Here is an 8,677-nt window from a genome sequence, read left to right on the forward strand (position 1 = left end):
TCTAGTTGCAGTGCGTGGGCTCTCTAGTTGTGGCATGCCAGCTCAGTAGTTGCTTAGTTGCCCCATGGCCTGTGGGATCTTAGTTCCCCGACCAGGCATCAACCCCGTGTACCCTGCATTGGAGGGCAGATCCTTAACCACTGGACCACCAGGGAAGTCCGGGACTCTTAACTTTTAAATGCAAAATATTTTGAAATGTATTTTCTTAAAAGCATGATAAACACTTTTCCCTGCCTCTTTTTATTTTCTTCACACCAGCAAAAGCCACTGGTACTTCGTCATCTTTAGATAGGAAACCAGTGACCAGGGTAATGCCAGTCATCTCTTTACCTTTGGGCTTGATTAGATCATTTGCAAACATTATTAAAGACAACTTGTAAAGTATATCTAAGAACTGATTATACTTTACTTCACTCTTTTGGATTTCTAGATACACAGATCCATTATATAGTTTCTTGATTTTCCCATTGGGAAAATCTTTTAATTCCTTGTTGATATTATTTACAACTACTTAATTCTTTTATTGAGTAAATAATTTTATTCAGCCTATAAGGGAAAAAATGGAACATTTTTACCTAGATAGTAGTTGTCAACCTTAGCTGCACTTGAGAACCACTTGTGGAAATTTTAAAAATACAGATGCCTAAGTAAAGCAGAATCTCTGGCAGATGGGGCCTGGATACATTTTTTTTAATCTTTCCAGTGTTTTTTATGTGCAAAATAGGTCCCCTAGTCAAGGTTTCCCTTTGTTCTCCCCAGATAGATAGATGCTAAAGTTGGGCAGTGGAACCATTTCACCTTCCAGTCCACTGGTTTGCAACCCTATCATTAAGGAAAAAAAATTAAAATATGGTTGCCCAGTCCAAGAAAATATTAATTTTTGTGAAATTTTAAGATATTGTGTATGCCCCCTCATCTAAGCTTTTTATTAGGGTCAAATAGTATGGACACTAAATTAAAATAGCCCATTTTTACTTTGAGATGTATTTGCATTTTTATTTGATCATGGGTTGCAGTCTGGGAATAATCACACAGAGTAATAAAAGAACTATATTAGGAATATGTGACTGAAATACTATATCCTGAAATTTTGCAAGCTTTAATGTTTTCTTTGCTTTTGAAAAAGAACCCAGAACACTCTCCAAGCACTGTGAAACTTAATTGCTACACATTAGTATTCCATCAATGAATTGAATTAAATCAGTTTTTATTCAAGTTAAATGCCATAGCAGAGAAACCAAGAAAGATGTCTTATTTAAAGAAGCCTTCAGATTAATTTGGAAAAAAAAATAAATGTCTTTGCTTTACTTCAAGTATTGCCATTAAATTTTTTTTTTTGGAAAATAACTTGAAACGACTTTGGCATAAAGCACCATCCTCATTCCCATAACAGGTTATGTATGCAATTCAAACATGACAAGTATATCTGTTCAGTAGTATTGTATATGCAGACACCATTGCTTAATCTCCTACCAAAAGAAAAAATTATCCAATAAGGAAGTGGCACTTTCTTGCATAATTCAAAAAGGTTAGGGGCTTCCCTAGTGGCGCAGTGGTTGAGAGTCCGCCTGCCAATGCAGGGGATGCGCGGGTTCATGCCCCGGTCCGGGAGGATCCCACATGCCGCGGAGCGGCTGGGCCCGTGAGCCATGGCCGCTGAGCCTGTGCTCCGCAACGGGAGAGGCCACAACAGTGAGAGGCCCGCGTAACGCAAAAAAAAAAAAAAAAAGGTTAAACGCCGAAATACAAGATAATGTGTCTTCTGTTGCATATTTGAGTTGATTTTAAACTTTTTTTCCCCTGGAGGAAAAAAATCCACAAGGAATACAGCAGTGGAAAACGGCACCTGCACCAGACGCTCCAGTATTTGGGGGCCGTGTTTAAAAATGAAATCCCTGTGTTTTCCCCTAAGCAGCAGCGACATCTATTCGCGCTCAAGCCGATGACCACGTGGCTTCATCTTACTCTCAGGGAGGACTGCACCAGTGAGTGGGATTAAGGAGTGGGAACCTTTCTTTTCCTTTTCAGTCCTGTTTCCCGCACAACTACTTTTCCTGGAAAGTTATCAGAGTCCAGCAGCGAGAGCCCCGTAGAGAACCCCACAGTTCACCGTAGAGGGCCCCGACATACCAGACACCCCTAAAGCTAAATTCTGGGGGGGGGGCAAGATGAATAGAAAACGCTGTGTTGTGTGCAGTGTGCACCCGATAAAGAGCCCCTATTTGCCGGCTCCCTACTCGATCCAAGGCCGCTGAGGTAGGCACACATGCCTCCCCATTTAAAACAGGAGGAAACTGAGGCTTGAGAACTGACCCCAAAGTCATTGAGTCCAGCCCACGCAGTGGGTTGTCTAGCGGTGCCCGAAACCGCCGCCCTACCGCCAGGGGGCGCTAGTGTGCTTTACCTCTAATCTCGGTTCCCATGGTGCAGTCCGTGCGTCACAGAGGGTCACTGCCTTGGGCGTCCCCCCCATTCCTCCCCGCCCAATCACACAGAGTGGGGACCGCGCCCTTGGCCTCGCTGCTGCTGGAAGAGATGTACCGGATGAGAGCCTAGCTCTCCAGATTCTGTGGGCACTTCACTGATGTTTTTTAGTTTACCTGTCTTGCCTCCCTCCCCTCCTTCCTTTTTCAGGGAGTCGTAACTCTTTTAGAGAAAAATTGAGCAACAAAGGTTTTAGCCTGACAGCCAGATGAGGTAGGTACTACTGTATTATGGCAGATGAAGAAACTGAGGCTTAGAGTGGTGAAAAGACTTGGCCAAGTTCAGAAAATTTAGGAAGTTTCAAGAAGGAAACTGGAAGGAGAGGCCTTGACTCCTACCTTTAGGTAACAGACATACATATAAACATCCATATATTGGAAGATGAGGCATTTGTAGTGACTTCGGGAACCCTTGTCACATGCAAGGGAGAGAAATGAAATAAAGTCCTGGGGGAATTTTACATTCCAGCTGGAGAGACATACATATACGGCCAATGGTGATGTGTGGTAGAAAGTACCAACAGCCAGAAGTACATCCATTTATTCACCCAACCAATGTCTCAATATCTACCAAGCACCCAGATTCCTAAATGGAATTCAGACAAAAAATTTGGGTGGGGAAGAGTATCACATTTATTAATTTCGTTTTTACTCAAAAATAAATACAGATAACAAAAATGGTCTTTAATGCCAACATGTAAAGTAGCAATGCTATATTTAAAAGGAAAAGAAAAGATGATTTTGAGCTACACCTTGAATAATGGAAAGAACATCCAATTAGGAGACGCAATGAAAGGAAAAGAGAAATGATCAGTATAACTAAGGAAAACTAGCAAATAGTTGAGCACAGGGGATGGAAGTGTAAGAGGAGTTCAAGAAAACTCCAGTGTGGGCTGTGGAAGGATAAGGGCACTGTTGATAAAAACAAGGAACTCAGAATTTGGATATGAAAACACGACATTAAAGATCTCTCCCTAAGGAGCATGTCACCAGGGGGCTTTGGAATCAGGAAGAACTGGAAGCATCACTGAAACAGACCATTAAAAGATGGAAGGGGGGGTCCCTGGTGGCGCAGTGGTTGAGAATCCGCCTGCCGCTGCAAGGGACACGGGTTCGTGCCCCGGTCCGGGAAGATCCCACATGCCGCGGAGCGGCTGGGCCCGTGAGCCATGGCCGCTGAGCCTGCGCGTCCGGAGCCTGTGCTCCGCAACGGGATAGGCCACAACAGTGAGAGGCCCGCGTACAGAAAAAAAAAAAAAAAAAAAAAAAAAAGATGGAAGGTACAAGGTACAAATAATAACCAGAAGCCAGTTCCCTTGCTCCCTAAGGTGCTTCCAACTTCGAAGCGGAGCTGACTACACACATTAGCTGACTTAAGGAACTTTATGCAATTGTTGTAAAAAGAAAAAAAAAGAAAAAATCTGCACAAGAATTCAAAGGCAGGAACTGGTGAGTTGTATGGTGTGAACTTTGATGGTGGGTGATGGTGGGTGGGCTGCAATGGTACTGAGAGAAGACTTGGAGAGGCCATGGGAACATAAAGGCAGAAACAAAGTTACCCTATAATTGATTCATCTTTCTTCTCATTGTGACACACCCCTTGAATGGTTAATACTTCGAGCTGCAAGGGAATCAGGATGGGACAGTAAAATGGGAGTCCTGTAGAAGGGCACCCAGCTTGGCATAAAGGGACAGGCACAGCTTTTGAAGACAGCTCAACTCTGATATGGAAGAAAGAAAACTAGACTAACATAGGGAAGATTTGGAGTAGAGAAGCAGGAAAGGAAAAAGTCTGAAGAGAAAGCAGGAGGAGCAGCAGAAGGGAGTGGCTTTGTTTGCCCTTCTTAATAAACAAGAGACCGGCAGAATGGCACTGGCTCCAGGGCTATCCTTAGGCTGGTCACCCCGTAACCAAGCGCTGTGGCCTTTTTAAAAAATTAAAAGGTGAAAAAGTAAGGGGGCTGTTAGCATTTAATCTTGTCCCAATAATAGTACTAGCCCTCACTGAGCATTACTATGTGCCAGGCACTGTCTTGAGTTTTATGTGTATACATTTATTTAATTCTCTCAACAACTATTGTCATGAGTTAAAATTTGGAAATTGAGGCACACTGAGATTCAGCAACATGCCCCAAAGTGGAGAGTTATTAAGTGGTGGAACCAGGACTTGAACCCCCATGATCTGGCTCGTTTGTGCTGTTAACCACTGCACCCCCAAAATCCTCAAAATAAAACTGTTAGCACAGTAGTGTTTAAATTCCACAGTTCCAAATATAATTCCAAAATTACTCCTTCTCTTCTACAAAATAAGATTCTTAACTATGGTAGCAAAGCTGGGGACACCTGGTCTGTGAGTATCACTATCTCCATTTCAGAGTTGAAGAAACCCAGCCTCAGAGTTTCAAGAAATTTCGCAAAGTCCTATAGCTAGTGAGTGACATGGTCAGGATGTGAATCCATGACTCTAATGTACTTAAAGTTTGTATTTGGAAGTAATTTAAAAAACACACAGTTGTGTATTTATTTGGCAATGGGAAAAAATAATATAAATCCACTATTTTCTACTGTCTTGTCCTGATACGAGATATTTCTATAGTCAAAATGTTTTTGCTAAATAACATTAGCTTTTGAACTTTTAGAGTATGTGTCAGAGAAAATGAGACAGCCATTGTCAATCATCTATTTTTGAGTTGCACCTTACAAATATCACCCAAATGTGAAGTGTTTCCTTATATATAAAACTTGAGGGCTTCCCTGGTGGCGCAGCGGTTAAGAATCCGCCTGCCAATGCAGGGGACACAGGTTCGAGCCCTGGTCCGGGAAGATCCCACATGCTGCAGAACAACTAAGCCCGGGCGCTACAACTACTGAGGCTGCACTCTAGGGCCCGCAAGCCACAGGTACTGAGCCCATGCACCACAACTACTGAAGCCTGCGCGCCTAGAGCCCATGCTCCACAACAAGATAAGCCACCGCAATGAGAAGCCCGTTGACACAACTAGAGAAAGCCCGTGCACAGCAACGAGGACCCAATGCAGCCAAAAATAAAAAAAATAAAACTTGAGTAATGACAGCTGTTGTGCTAACTTGGATCGAAAGAACAGAACATAAATGTGATTTGTTATATATTAATGAACAGAGTCCTAAGTCCCAAATCTGCCTCTTCTAGCCAGTAGGTTTTAGGTGTCACTAATCCCTTTATTTGTAAAATGGAGGACAACTGTACTACATATAGAATTGTTGGAAGGACAAATGGGTAATATACAGAAAGCATCTGGGAAAATGTTTTGTACAGAGGAGACCCGGATATGTGTTTATGACAAAATAAATATGTTGGCCCTAAGACTACTTTCTTGCATGTCCAGAATTCAACATTAATTGTTCATTTTACAGGCAACAGAACAAAAAAGTACAGAGCATGTTATATGGGAAAAAACATTGATAAATTACTACAGTCACTAAATTCTGAGGAAGTTTGCTCTGCAAGGAGCTTTTGGAAGCTATCTTTTCCAATTTCCTGTCCCCCCCTCCCACCCCCTGGTTTTTGTAGATGAAGAAACTACATTCTCAGTCTCAATCTGGAATTCCCCAAACCTTCTGAAGCTCAGACTTCAGGAAGGGGCAGAACTGTAGTCCACTTGGGGCGCTTCCCCCACTTTGAGGAGGGTATAAACTGTACTTTTTCCACCACTTCTTCTTGAACATTCTCTTCCAAAGCCCAAGTGGTAATAGCAAGGTGGAAAGAGAACTAGCAAAGGTGGCTGTAAGGACACACATAACCACTTAGCCTTCTTGGAGAGGCACCAGTGAGAAAAAGTCATCACATCACTACTGTTACTTTCCTGAGAAGTCACTGCCATCATGTAACACAGCCCTGTACCCATGACAATGACTGTCTGATTAGTGAGCAGACCTGGATGGTGTGATTTGGACCTTTTAGGCTAAACTGTTCCAGTAAGATACCTTCTTTTTCTCAGCTCAGTTGTTTAAAATATTACTAGATCACAGAAACTTAGAACTGGAAAGGAATTGAGGAATCACTAATACACACCTATAATACATAGATGAAGAAGTAGGTCCAAGGTCAAAGAGTAGTAGAGCAAAGGCCAGGAACTGAGGCTTGTGGCTTGGGATTCTTATGTTCTTATAGATATGCTCAAGGAGCTGACCTGCAGTCTCTGCCTAAGAGTCTGACGTAGCTCTAAGATGCTTAATCCACTGACCACTAAGTAGTAACTGACCGTCTATTATGTGCCATCTAGGAGCTTTCCTTCTATTCAGAGGTATAAGACTAGTGAACATTAAACAATTATAAAATTGAATAAGCCTGTAAATCTTTAAAGCTAACTGGAGAAGCATAGTTCAGAGACCCTTGAAGGCTGAATGGTAAGGGAGGCACTGTGGAAATGTGATTTGAGCTGGGTTTTTAAAATTTATTTATTTTTGGCCACTCTGCGAGGCTTGTGGGATCTTAGTTTCCCTACCAGGGATTGAACCCAGGCCCACAGCAGTGAAAGCACCAAGTTCTAACCACTGGACTGCCAGGGAATTCCCTGAGCTCGGTTTTAAAGCGGAGCTGCAGACTAGCAACCTGTGGACCAGATTCAGCCCACACACAACCTGTCTGTACTTCATTGTGACGACCCACAATGGTTTGGGTTTCTTCACAAAAACTTGGGAGGTTTTACATAAAAATCCCACTCTCTGGGGTTTTATGAAAAACTGCCACCCTAAGCTTGTATTCCCATTAGCAATGAGGGCTGGAGCTGAGAGGCAGCTGCCCACTCGGCCCCTGCGTAAACCCTCAGTTCAACACCCGCAGCCCTCCCATTACCTGCCTGACTCCTTGGGCAGCGGATTTGCTACCCGACATTTTCAGAAATGAGAACGGCAGCCCAAAAGTAAGACAGAAGTGAAGATGGGTGGGTACGTTATGGGGAAGGAGAATTAGCTCTGCAACAGGGGAAATCTGTTCCTTAGGGAAAGACACATACTTGAAACTAGCAGAAGAATCTGGTGAAAGCAAGGTGCAACCATCTCAATAAATAAACTAAAAATCAATAAAACGTGTGCTGCTACTGATGGATCAAGAACGCCAACATTTCACGTATAAAAGGTAACATACTCATTTTCCTTCTATTCAGTATCTTTGTTTTGGCATGTTTTAAAACTAACACAGGGGCTTCCCTGGTGGCGCAGTGGTTGAGAGTCCGCCTGCCGATGCAGGAGACACGGGTTCGTGCCCTGGTCCAGGAAGATCCCACATGCCGCGGAGCGGCTGGGCCCGTGAGCCATGGCCGCTGAGCCTGCACGTCCGGAGCCTGTGCTCCGCAACGGGAGAGGCCACAGCAGTGAGAGGCCCATGTACTGCAAAAAAAAAAAAAAAAAAAAAACAACTAACACAAACTAAAATTTAAAATTTACCTGAAATTGTAATAAGTTATAAATTTATTAAAAATTAAGAAAATATAATTTGTATTGCATAATTACATCTGCCTTGTTTTTATTGAGCCCCATTATACAGCTCTGGTGGTTAAGAGATATGGCTATGCTTTCCCCCCACCCCACCAAGTCAAATGTGTACCCTACTTGGCTTGATACATCCCAAGAGCTCTTCTTACTTTGGCTTCAGCTCTCCCATTGCCCTCACAATATCCCATTGTTCACTTTCACAATCAACCCCCCCAAGTAGCCCATGATGTGTAAAGGAGTCGAAAGAAAGAGCCCCATCTCAGGCTGGAAATTCATCCTAACAAAAGGTAAAGAGATTCTTCTAGACATTGTTTTGCTTGGAGGTCCACAATTTACACTTATAAAATATGCCTGAGAATAAAGAAGGTAAAGGAGTGCTACCTCAGAGATCCTGCTGTGTATCCATTTGAAGAGCTACTATTAAAACCACAGGCTCTTGCCCTTGTCTTCATTACGCCCCCGCTACTTTGTTAAATTCCCAGAGAGGGACTTCCCTGGCAGTCCAGTGGATAGGACTCCGAGCTTCCAAGGCAGGGGGCACGGGTTCGATACTTGTTTAGGGAACTAAGGTCATGTATGTCGTGCGGCGCAGCCCCCCAAAAAAAACAATCCCCAGAGTAAAAATAATGTGGTGCCCCGAGAGAACAGTTAGAAAGCTCACAGACAATCTCTTCCTTTTAGGTCAAGTTCAGCACACTATAAGGATATTTGGCAGCACCCAG

The sequence above is a fragment of the Hyperoodon ampullatus genome (genome assembly GCF_949752795.1).
Source record: "Hyperoodon ampullatus genome assembly, chromosome: 2".
Classification (NCBI taxonomy): Eukaryota; Metazoa; Chordata; class Mammalia; order Artiodactyla; family Ziphiidae; genus Hyperoodon; species Hyperoodon ampullatus.